The sequence below is a fragment of the Sardina pilchardus genome, chromosome 2 (assembly GCF_963854185.1).
Source record: "Sardina pilchardus chromosome 2, fSarPil1.1, whole genome shotgun sequence".
Lineage (NCBI taxonomy): Eukaryota > Metazoa > Chordata > Actinopteri > Clupeiformes > Clupeidae > Sardina > Sardina pilchardus.
In genome coordinates this window covers 30,789,660-30,803,352 of record NC_084995.1, presented here as the reverse complement: position 1 = coordinate 30,803,352, position 13,693 = coordinate 30,789,660, and positions in this window count along the sequence as shown.

The window sequence follows — 13,693 nt, the reverse complement described above, 5'->3', positions numbered from 1 at the left end:
TCACAAGTTCAGCTCGTGCCACACTCGTTTCGTATCGCCAAACCAATTTTGGCGACTTTTGGTGGTTCACTCCTGGTACTCCTCAGAATTCACACACTCGAACATTGTACACGGTATAAAAATGCGTTAAAAGCCCACTGTGTTGACGGTGGGTTAGTTTCCGTGAGAGCACATCAAAATACCCAATGCACCGCCCACCCATTCGACTGCAGTGTGCTAGTTTTCCGAACGAAGAGAGCAAAACGATCAGAGGCAAAAATAATTCCTCCTAACGCAAAATTAATTTTACGCTTACGCCACCGAAATGCTGCATTTTCTCCCACAGATGCATTCAGTGTTATTCCAGAATTAACTGGATTGTTGAATCTCTATGGTAGCCTAATCTATGAACGCATTCTCTGTTGTGATGATGTATGGGGATTGAATGCAGCTCACCTTTACCCAAAATATAACTCACATTTTTTTAAATATAGCAGCAGCAAAATCATAAACGTTTACTTGAACGGATCTCTGTGGCACTCATCAGAAAGTTTGCTAGTCGACCCGTGTCCGAGTTTATTGAACATTGTTGAGTCCAAGGTGTCTGTCTTGCCTACAATACATTCTCTGATTGAAGTGTGGTTATCATTTGTGACAGCAGCTTTTGAAGGTGAAAACCCTCACTGCAGTGCAGTGCCATGTCCCATGGCTCTTCCCCCATTAATGAATTCCTTCTGCCTTAATTGGTGGGAGCAAAAAAAAGAAGGAAAAAATGGAAAATGAACCAAAGTGAAGCAATTTTACAAGAGATGTGTTCATTAGTGAAAATAAAATGAGCATTACAGGATCTCAGTAGGGGGTTAAGCAGTGGGACTGGTTTGGGGCTAGAAGAACCTGTAAGTAGGCCATGCTGTGCCATTGGTGGATGTGTTTCATACAAGCACTACAGCCATATCCATTGGGATGTTATGGTATGGACAGAAAAGCCCATTCAGCATCTCAACCCATTTGCCATTTCCTCTCTCACTTTCTCACTCCACAGAACTGCATCTGTGTCTGTGACTTGCTTGCTCTAAAGACCCTGTTCTAGAATGTTGTAAACATTTGAGTGCATCCCTTCAAATCCTTGTCCATGTGATGGTGAAATAAAATTCAATACAGTTTGTGAATGCAAAGGGTTTTCAAGGGTTTTATTTCATATTCAACTCAGTGGATTAGTTGTGCTTTTTATGCAGTGACTGTAAAACATTATGGCCAGCATTAGTGTGCATAACTATTTACTGCGTACAAAGGTGCTTCTGAAGCTTTAACCTAGGTGTCAGCTGAAAGGCGGCGAGAACCTGTGCTTTCATAATTAATTACAGACATCAGGAACTGCATTCATTATGCTCGTCTGTGTTAATTGTGCATCAGGTCACCTTTTTCTGCCCTTGCATTTGGTTTCTTCGAGCAAAGCCAAGGACAAGACCACTTCCAAAATATAGCTGCAAACAGCAATGAGGGGGCCTTGCAGCCTTCCAAAGTATGACCAAGAAGTAGAATTTCATGTTTAATGCAAACAAATGAACAGGTTGCTAAATTGAGATAAGCACCTTTACAAATCAAAACACTAATTGGTTGGTCTGAAGATCATCTGTGTCATACAGTATGTTGTGAAGAACGGACACAATTTGTGACCAGAGAAAACCTTTTCATGTTTTTGAGGGGGAAAAAAACAACAACATTTGAGATGGATATCATCAAAATTCACATTTGATTTGAACCTGGCTTGATTCAAGGATTCTATCTATGCTTAATTTTGAGCATACAGTTCAGAAGTTACGATGCAACTGCAGCCTCAAAAGATTGGTAGCGCTTGAGGTGCAGACATGAAACTTGGTGAAATTAATCAGGGGACCATCCCAATGAGTGTGCCAATGATGCCAAACAGTTCTGGAGGCTGCCATGAAAAAATAAAAAGAAGAAGAAAAGAAAGAGGAAGACAACGTGGGAACACAATGGGTGCCTTCGCAACCTCGCTACTAGGCCATCAATAATGGAGAATGAGGAAATGGGCCCATGGCTTGTCTGGTTTAAGTTCCCATAGAGAGGGAATTTAACCTGGACGTATACACAGGAGGAAATGCCTTACTGGTGTGAGGAATGTCATTAAAGACCACAAGGAAATAAATCTTGCAAAAACAATATAATTATTTGAGCACTTGTGTCCATATCCTGTTAGGTTGAAAAAGTGAAATGCTTTAAAGCAAGCATACTATCCATTTTAATAGTCACAGATCAGATAAGATTGAAATGGTCCCAGTGAGAACACACTGTTTATTGAGTTCACAACTTCAACAAGCCCTGAAAATAATATCACCCCTCTTTGGAGCTTTTCCATGTTATGATTTGGTCTTATGTAACACTGAGTTAGAGTAAGTTTGGCTCTTTCATGTTTGTTTCCTAAGGACACAACTTTGTCCACTTGAGAGTTACTAAGACAAATAACCAGAAGGAAAACAACAGCAAATTTCAAAGCCCGTGTGCAAACATGCGGCTTCCTCGTGTTCCTGATCTAAGCGTTCATCATGGTGTCAAACAGCACTAGATGCCAACATTGCCATAGTGACAAGTCAATTTAAACGCCGTGGTGCCCTCACCTCAATTTATGGTTTCAGGGGGCTGATGAAAGAACATTTGCACTGCTGTAATAGTTGTGGTTGGCAAAATCAAGCACATCTCAAACACCATCATGTTGTGCTTTCATTGATAGTTGATAGTCAGATAGTTGACACGGTGCTGCACAGTCCATTTTCACAGCAAAGCAAAGGTAATGCAGAATGATTTTAGACTGAGATTCTAACAGCATTGATTGCAGAGATTTCAGCACCTTGGACAGCATCCTAGCTGGACGCTCAATGCAAGCAGATGTCATCTTTAGAAAGCTACTCTAGTAGTCAGTAATGCCATCCTGTAACACACTGGGGAGCTTTATGGAACACCAGAGCACAGCCATTGAGCTGCAGACAAACAGAAGTGGCCAAAGTAATAATTGGCGTTGTACTACGCCAGTTGTGACACTGGAGTAACTGGCTTGGCAAGCAATAGCAATTCTTTTTTTGGCCAAGCCAGCTGATGACTGAGTTATCTGAGCCTTGTACATTCAGCAGTGAAAGTAGAACCCTAACATAACCATTGTTGCACATCCAGTCTATTATTAAACACACCTTTGTCCATTCAGTGCAGACGAGCTCAGCAGGCTCTCATATATTCTCTACCACCACGCAACCCTGACACATCGCTGGACACCTGCAGACAGACGCTGACTGATGATGACAGTAGAGTATGTGGGTAGGAGGAATTAAAGAGCAGTGTGATTGAGCGTACTCAACAAAGGCTGATTAAATGAGTGTACAAAGTCACATAGCGCTCATTAAGATCCAAGTCATATCCCTCAGTGTTAAGATGCAAGAGGGAGATGCATGCTAAAACTTTACCACAACCATTACCAGTACATTAATGTAAATGAGTGACACATTAGCTGGTAAGCAGGTTGTATTTACAATAGGCAACTTTCCAGTGTCATAGTCCATAAACAGTTTTAAACAAATGATAATTATCAAGGTGTTTTTTCAAGCATACTTTGTGCAGGCATGGGTGAATGGGCTTTGCCAGGGAGACTAAGTGTGAATCTGTGTGAGGGGAATTTGTGCCCACAATTGTACATCTATCAGATGGTAGGGAGAGAGTATGCCTTTGCATGGTATTAAATGCATATTCATGGATGGATCTTTTTTCTCTGAAATGCATTAAGAACGAAGAGCTGCTAGATCACTGCTGGAGTCAAATTTAGCATCGCTTATGCTAGTGCACCCCAAGGGAACTCCAGATGAATTTCTAGAGTTTGCCTTTTCTTCTACACTTTTATCAAATTGCATTGCGCATGATATTCAAAGTCAGTCCTCTTAATCACTCTATCACTCACAACATTATGTATGAATGTGTAGCCACCGTGTAAAATTCCTAATGAAATATTCAAAATGGCTGTCTTTATATCCTGATGACTGGATTTCCTGGCAAAAGCAATGTCTTGAGAACTCTCCTGGGATATGCGATCTGTAAATAGAAGCTGGGTACACTGAAATCAGCCAAGTAGGATGTGTCATTTCAGTGTGCCCAATGTGCTGATGTTGCCTGTATCACCCCACCACCACCAGACTGGTTTTGGCCTTAGTCCGGGGCAGCATGTACCCTCAGTACAGCATGATCGGCAAGAGTGACTATTAGCGTCAAACTGGACTGAGGATGGCAATTAGGCCAAAGTTGAAAATACATTTTCATATTGCACCATCCTTTCATTGATTAGATTGTAACAGTCATTCTGGTGGAATTAACTTTCCAACACAGTCTGACTGGACAAAACAATCCAGATACAGGAGACAGATTGGCATTTCTGTCTGCCAATACCTAACTGTGTATACTTCACACTTAAGAAAGGGTCTTCTTTTGATGATATGGGTTTGTGTCCACTGCACACTCTGTATTTTCTAATATTATCATATCACCTCATTTGAGTCATATGAAGTGTTGAACAGGCTCTCATCTATATTAGTCATAGAGTTTATTGGCTTCAGTGTTCACTTGCAATCCATAGAAAATCACTACATTTATGACTTGGAGTCAAGCACCCAGACAAGTTATACTGAATGATGATGACACATAATTACTCTTATGTTAGCAGGTGAGTGGATTTAAATTATATATGAAGGTTTGAATGTGGTTGAGTGTCATCTGCAGCAATCAACCTGGGACTTACGTGACAAAGGATATGGAGAGAGGCAAGTTGAGAGGAACCATAACAATCAGAGATATTCAGGGAAACAGAGGCATAACGAGATGACATGTATCCTTTCAGATTCCTTTTCAAGGCAGCATCCATTTGGAGCACACTGACAATTATAGCACACAGCTTCCTGGGAATGCAGGACACCTGATATGTGCTGAAGCCTTCGATATCTAGATACAACATACAGTATGTCCCAGTCAGCAGTGGTGGTCATGTGGTCTCCTTACACAAGTACATCGATTTACCAACATTCAGAAAATATCATGTTCCCTGTCTCCGCTTTCAATAAACCTTTTCCTCTCTGGAGGAGGATAAGGCATCAATCAGCAGAAAAAAAGAAAAAAAAAACAGTGACCTAATTATGGTTTCCTTGCTAGATGAGGTTTCAAGACAAGTTCAAAAGACTGCTGAGTAAGACATTTTTGAAGTTTTTGTTCGGTTAAATATACATCTTGATGTGGATGATTCCCATCACTACTTGAAAACACTTGGCACACTTCGATCTCGAGAGAGACTGAGGAGACCACCTTCACTTAAGAAAGTAGGACAATGAAGGCAGGCTCAATTCAAAGAAGTTATTTTAAACACAAAAAGCAACATTAAAGCACATTTTCTCTGTCGTACGTGCGCCATTGCGCCATCCAGCAAATAACGATGTCCACAGACAAGGTAGAGTATGTTGCATGGTTTAATGATAATGTATTGCGACATCGAAGCAAGTCAAATTTGTAATTTCTTATGTGTCATTCCGATGAACTACAGATCCTCCACCCGATCTGGTACACTTACATAGTGCTGTTATAGCTGATATGAGGGCCACGAATGCAGAAGTGCCGTTCAGCCTGTAACGAGTTGATGAACCACTGAAATTATTTTGGAAACATTATTTTAAGGTACAAAAAGTGTTGCTTTAAAACACAACAAGAAAGATTAATCTGCTGTGGTATTGGAATTCTGAAATGGTCCGAGGCAGGTGGAGTTTTGAAAACAAAGAAACCACAATTGTTTATTTACCATTGATTACTAATTTTGTTTGTTCAAGAGGTATTCATTGCTAATAGAGCGCAATCAGAACGTTTTCAGACCTTTTCAGAAGTTTTCCACATTTTGTTATGTTTCTGACTCATCTTGAAATGAATTCAATTCATTTGTTTTTTCATCAATCTACACTCAATGCTCCAATACTCAATGAAAAAAGAAGGTGTTTGGAATGCTTTGTATTGGAATTTATATTTAAAAAAAATAAAGACTGAAATATACCATTTACCTAAGTATTTAGACCCTTTGTTATGACGTTTGCAATTAAGTTCTGGTGCGTCCTACATCAATGGTACTTGAGATGCTTTTAGAACTTGATTAGTCCACCTGTAGCTAAATGAATTCATTGGACATTATTAGGAGAGGCACACATTCTGTCTATAGAAGGTCTCACAGTTGATGGTACTGTATAGACCATAGATGTACTGTATATACAGTATGTCTATGGTATAGACCCTTTCAAGAAGAAAAGCAAAAACAATGCTTGAATGTTCTATTTTGTTCCCAAACTGCTTCCGCTGCATTAAGATAACATATGGAATTAGACAGTGGGCCAACCACGTTTACTATGCTGTTGATTGATCATAGACGTCAATGGATTAATGCTTAAGATGGCATCTCCCGGCCCACTGTCCAAATGTTAAAAACGGAAACCTTGTGGGAACAACTATGATACTGATAATGGAACTCTATTGAAATGGTCTATATAACTACCCATAATCAGCATAATAAGTCCACCATCATCAGGTGGACTTCAAATTGAGTTCCTCCTTTGTTTCTCATATTCGTTTCAAAAACACTAAAATTGTGGGGATAAACTCGCCTGTTGATCAAATCCATTTCATTTAGCCTCAGCTCCCTCAATCTGATCTGAAACCTGGGCATCTCGTGTCAATTTTCCAGCCCTGAGTGGCCTGCCTCTCTGATAATGGCCCAGGGCCAACTGAGAGCCAATTTCACTCTCCGCCTGCTTCAAAGACCAGGCTCACTTGAAGAGCCGTGACTCGTGAGCACCCACAGGGCCAATGGGGTGCCGTTGCCACGGTGCGCTGCCCCCCCACAGCTCTTGGGGTCCCCCCCACCTTCTTGGTCTTGCGCTTTAATTACCTCAGACTGCAGTCGGCTGGGTCACCTCACGATGCAGAGCCTGGAGCTGATGCCCGGATTAACATGATGATGCAATCTGGGAACTGCACTGAGATGTTGTGTAGGTGGGAAGAGCACAGAGGGGTTTTTTTTTTTTTTAATATTTTTTCACATTGTGACATTTTTATGCCAATTTTTGGTCTGTCTGTAATGCCAATTGAATGTAATGCTCAAGAATGCCAATTTGTGTGTTTTCTCTCTTCCCTTTCTGAAAAACACTTTGTTTTCTATTCATCAGTTTAGTCTATATTTGTACCATTTAAATTCACAAGCAAGATGTAGCTGTGACCTTCCAGATTTGCCCAGCATACCATTATACAGTATGAGATGAAAAAATATATCATTCAGCTATTGCAGCATTTTCCTAATTTTCCTAACACATTCTTCGGCATGTGTGTAAAATGTGTCCGACCATAGGAGTAAGACAAATTCGATTCTTTCACCAAAGCATTAACCCTGGTGAAAAACAACTGATCAATGAAGTAAAAAATCTCTTGCCGTTCAAAAAGCCCCCATGCGAATAATTGATTGGTGTTTGTTGAAACAGAGCTTTGTGGTGGTGTGGAACATCTGGGCTGGATCCAAACAGCGAAGTCAGCCAATCATTGTTAAGTAAATCCAAGAGATTTGTTATTCTTTTACTCAGTGGCCCTGTCTAAAGTACCAGGAGAGCACAGGCTATGTTGCACTGCAGGAGGCATTGATAGTGGCAGTTACATGAATCTCATTGTCCTTCTGATGGCATCTTTGGTTATCTCTTGGACTGAAGGAGAGACAGTTACACTACTCATGTCAGCCTTCCAGTACACCTTAATCTATAAACCTACAAACAATACAAGCAGAGGGGCAGAGAGGTGTCCAACTTGAGTATATCAAGTACACTTGGCTCTGTCTGCTATCAGAATATTTCATTCAGTTACTCAAAACATGTTATGAGGACATAACACAAACATTACAATATTGTATTAATGTAAATGTGGTTTCAAGGCCAAGGATACTTGCAAATACAAGGATTCTAGTCTCTGCATTTCTCCCATCTGTGAATAATAACACACAGAGCACACAGTGAGCTGAAGCACAGCACACACTAACCCGGAGCAGTGAGCTGCCTTGCTAGAGCGGTGATCGGGGAGCAGTGAGGGGTTAGATGCCTTGCTCAGGGGCACTTCAGCTGTGGATGTGGGCATGGGAAAGCAGTGCTCAACCACTTCTTCCACCCACATTTTCCCCACTGATCAGGGATCAAACCAGCAACCCTTTGGTTACAAGCCCGAAGCCCTAACCATTAGGCTGCCCCGAATATTGAAACAGATCAATGAAACTGAGTATAATAGTGTCTACTGAAGCAGCTCGACTTTCATCAATTCTACAGTTGACAATGCTGTATTAAAGGGATATTCCGCCATTTTTGGAAATACGCTCATTTTCCACCTCCCCTCGAGCAAAACAATCGATATTTACCTTGTTCCCGTTCATCCAGCCATTCTGTGAGTCTGGCGATACAACTTTTAGCTTCAGCCTAGCATAGATCATTGAATCGGATTAGACCATTAGCTTCTCGCCTGCTAGCTTCATGTTTAAAAGTGACTAAGATTTCTGGTAATTTTCCCATTTAAAACGTGTCTCCTCTCAAATTAGAAAGTGCAATAAGACCAACTGAAAATGAAACCTGGCGTTTTTCTAGGCTGATTTGACATGGAACTACACTCTCATCTGGCGTAATAATCAAGGCAACTTGCAAACGTACCATAGGCGCAGTGATATCTTACGCAGCATCTGAAAATAGTCCCCATAGACAACAAGCAGTAGTAGTGCCAGTAGCTGCAAGTTGCCTTGATTATTACGCCAGATGAGAGTGTAGTTCCATGTCAAATCAGCCTAGAAAAACGCCAGGTTTCATTTTCAGTTGGTCTTATTGCACTTTCTAACTTGAGAGGAGACACGTTTTAAATGGGAAAATTACCAGAAATCTTAGTCACTTTTAAACATGAAGCTAGCAGGCGAGAAGCTAATGGTCTAATCCGATTCAAGGATCTATGCTAGGCTGAAGCTAAAAGTTGTATCGCCAGACTCACAGAATGGCTGGATGAACGGGAACAAGGTAAATATCGATTGTTTTGCTCGAGGGAAGGTGGAAAATGAGCGTATTTCCAAAAATGGCGGAATATCCCTTTAAGCTCTCTAACCACCCAGCCCTTTCTCTTCATTCCCAGGCATCCCACGTGCAGGCCGACGGTCAGTTTTGGCTGGACAGGTGTTGGGTGTCCCCTCCCAGGTATCAAGGTGTCCAGGTGTAGCGACGCTCTGACACAAACACGGTCTGACTCTGGATAAATAGCTGTCTGCAGTCCTTCCTGGTGGGGTAATGTTTCAGCTCATTCTGGGCAGAAAGGTTGCATCCCGAACTGCTGATCGATGTGAGTGTGGGTTCATTTACAGTTCTCCCCACCACACCGTAGTTAGGGTTAGATAAGAGGGCAGGTATAGGATCTGTGATACTGTACAGTGTGTAACTGAATAAGGCCTGTCCATAAGCACAGAGGACATGCTATCATATTTCTGTTACAGTAAAAACAGCCATCGAGCAAATTCTTCTCCTCTTCCTTCCCACTTTCTTGCTGTGTATGCACCATAGACCTCCATAACACAGTCATCCATGCTGCATTCATGGCGATGATTGGACGGATCAGACTTTGTGTCCGGACAATTTGGCTGAACACCGAGGCCCATCTCAGTGGCTGTGACAGGGGCAGCCATGGCCTACTGGTTAGGGCTTCAAGCTTGTGACCGGAGGGTTGCCGGTTTGATACCCGACCAGTCCACGGCTGAAGTGCAAGGCACCTAACCCCTCACTGCTCCCCGAGCGCCGCTGGTTGAGCATGGCAGCTCACTGCTCTGGGTTAGTGTGTGATTCACCTCACTGTGTGTTCATGTGTGCTGTGAGTGTTCACTAATTCGGTTAAATTGGGAAACGAATTTCCCTCACGGGATCAAAAAAGTATATATTCTATTCTATTCTATTCTATTCTACAGACATACGCCCCATCCGGAGCACGCCTCGCTCAGGTGCTGACACCTCACCTTGAGCTCACAGCTCACCTCGCAGCTCATCCACCGTGAGCCCAACGGCACCATCACTTGCAGAGGCCCACACAAAGGGCAGAGGACAGTCTCGTGGCCTCTGCAAGTGATCATTGGGTAACTACACAGCAGGACTATGGCTGATGGTCATGTCATGTAAATACCATAAACATAAATATGAGAGTTGTGTTTTTTTGAGGGCTTGATGTAGTAGTATGTAGGCTACAGCTGGTGTAGTGCAGGTAGACAGTATGTACAGCTGATGTAGTACAGGAGTCCAGGGAGATAATATTTACAGCTGACGGAGCAGCTTGAAGACTCATACTGGGCGCCAAGAGAGATGACAGAGATTCACTCCCTGCAGGAAGTCTAGCTTTCTTCCATTCAGTTAGATGGGAACGCAATGTTGCAAATGAAATCATCTCTGAAAAAAAGCTGGGCAGTTAACTTCATCATCAGGAATGAACTGACGAGCCGCTGCCCACGACCACATAAAAAGGTCGTGCAAGTGCAAAAGAGGTCATGAAAGTGTACCATAAACTTTTACAAGGAGTGAGATACTGAACGACCTTGTGTACGTACACTTAATGGGCCCGGCTGCCTATTCAGAAGGCATAGCTGCTTTATCCTTAATGGGTGCTTCCGGCTGAGCGAGAGTGGCGCAATGCCGTGCCTGCACATTACCCGAGGGAAAAACGATCCCCTCTGGCAGCGTCAGAGGCCTGCTGCGCTTGAGTGATACCTTAAAGGTGTAATTACAGGACAAGCAGCTCCTCGCTCTCGATTACCTTGTGTTTTCTGACCCTTTTAATGCTGCCGCTGCCAATGACGAGGTGCAGGCCAGCTATTTCAAACGGAGATAAAGGCACGTTAAACTGAAATGGAGGTGCACATTGGGTGGTAAAGTTTGATAATGACGGGCTTAACCTTGATAGCCCTTTAATGGTGGCTGCTGCTATCTGTGCGTTTGCTAGGTTCTGCTCTCTGGGAGTGGAGATAGCAGAGCATTATGATAAAGGGTAATGCACATTTGTCTTGATGAGAACTCGACAGTTAATGGGGAATATGTTTATTTGTTTTTCTCTCAAACAACATAGACTATGAATTCCATGTTCTACAGTAAATATCCTCTTTGATTTTTTGTGGTGTTACGGGTACATTCTGTTTTTCAGATGGCTATGATGCTGAAATTAAACAAAATCATGTAAGACTAAGATTTTTTTTCCCCATTACATATACTTAACATAACCCCTGTGAAATGTGTCTATCCTGGAAACGCCAGACAGATAATCTTCACTGGTTTGCATGCTGTTGTCAGGCTGTAGCAGCATTCTCTCCTGAATCATTACGATGCGATGATTTCTTAAAGCAACTTTGACAATCCAGAGCCTGAGCTCATTTCAGACCATATGTCCTCTGACTGTGACATGAGGGCTCAGAGGAAGCACATGGTGTTGCAGTGCATGTGTTTCAGGCTATTCAATCCGGCTTGTGTGCTCCTTTCATTGCCAAGGGGAAATAGGATCCTTGGTGCAAACCAGTGTCCTTGGCCATGTGTTTGTCCACGCAGCTACCGGGTTAGAGCCGCGTTACACATGTGTGTGACTGAATAGTAGTGTCTGCTTGTATATTAGGATCCTAAGATCTGTATTAAGATATTAAGATTACTTCCAAATCTGACACTCCAGTCCTACACGGAATTGTGAAATAGCTTTGACCAAATAAATTAATCAACTATTTAACTACCATCTCAGCAGTTAGATCCACAGATTGATAGCACTTCAATATAACCTAAAATCATCCTGCTTCTTGTATATTTTTTGGCAGGTCATATTGCAGAGTAAACGTACTGCAATTATCAAATTTGTTATCAGAACAGAAACCGGACACAATGGCTGTTTACTTCCACTTCCAAGAGGATGACTTGGATGTGGGCTTGGTTAATAAAAAGGATAATTTTGTTGCTTGTTCTCATTTTTTCAGAGTGCCAATGGGAGCCATTACAAACCACATCTGCATCAGCTCATCTGCACTTGTGCAAATGAAAGTTGGACTTCTATGATTTAGGGGCCAATGGTTGTCACCATTGCTCGTGGTCAACATTAATCATGAGTTTGCTAGGCGCAGCAGGGGAACCAACCCCACAGTACCGGCTCCCACCCCAGGAGCCACCCATGTTGTGATATTACCGGAAATAAATCACTTCCAAGCTGGGCTTGTGGATTTTGTTTTCCCTGCCAAGCATCAATGAATGTGCAAAGACTGAATGCACAGATCTTGCAATATCTCACCAGTCAAATCGCATTGCAGGGAACACATGCAATCAAGTGCCACAGTCATGTGTGAAGGCATGCATGTTCCCTACAGATACGTCTCTGGAGGCCTTTACTGTACACTGAGCAGCTGTTCTTCTGTAGCCTCCAGCACAAGACTGATAATGAAGACACAGCACGTGGGACAAGCCGTCATCATAGCCGCGAATAACTGCATGCCAGTATTCTCCCACTTTCATTGCCTCTGCCAATGCCAATTCAATCCATGAAAACAAAGATGGATGAGGCAAATGAGATTGTTTGTTGTACCACAGACGCTTGATGCTTTTAAATGCGTCATTATCATTTGTGTCCTGTCATTTTACCAACAGTGGAGGTGAATGTCCCATATTACTTTGATGAGAACACATCCTGAAAATAAATCTACCCTGATGTTCCCATATATACTGAGGCTGATTCTGTGTCTTGGCTTAATCCTTCAATTTAAACAGCAAGCTCAGGATTTAATCTGATACTCTGCGTCTAACTCTTCTCTGTTACGTAAGTCTAGAAAACCAAACAAAATCCATGATCCATCATCACCCACACACACACATACACACACACACACACACACACACACACATACACACACACACACACACACACACACTCACACACACACACACACACACACACACACACACACACACACACACACACACACACACACACACACACACACACACACACACACACACACACACACAGATGCATACACAACCACATAGATATATACACAATTACTCATTTACCCAGCCTTACTTATGATGATGGCAACAAAATAATCATTTATTCCTGCAAACACAATTACCATTTTGAGTTCATGGCACAGTACAGAAACAAACAGTGTCATAGCTCTCATTGTATTTACTCCTACAACAATCCCCCATTCAGGATGGCGTATATTCAGCTGTTAAACTACACAAAAGAATCCAAACAGACAAAGTTGTAACTGCTAGGTAGTTTCCCAAAAGTGTAGTACGCTAACAGAAGACATGCTGGCTAAATGAAGTTCTGCCTAATATAATGAAAAGCAATGCCTTCTGCTCGCATGCTGTGATTCTCATTGACTATTGTATTTATAGTAGCAAGGTCTGCAATGCAGCTTGAATATGCTTCCCATGCACTTCAGGAGGCAGAACAGTTGACGTCAATCTGACCCACTGTCTGACAACAGTAGCCAAAGCTGCAATCGAAGAACAGAACAGAACAGCTGTATTTACCAACCCTGCCCTCCCCCTCCCCACACAAACACACACAAACACACACACAGACATGCATAGACATGCACACAGACACGCACACACAC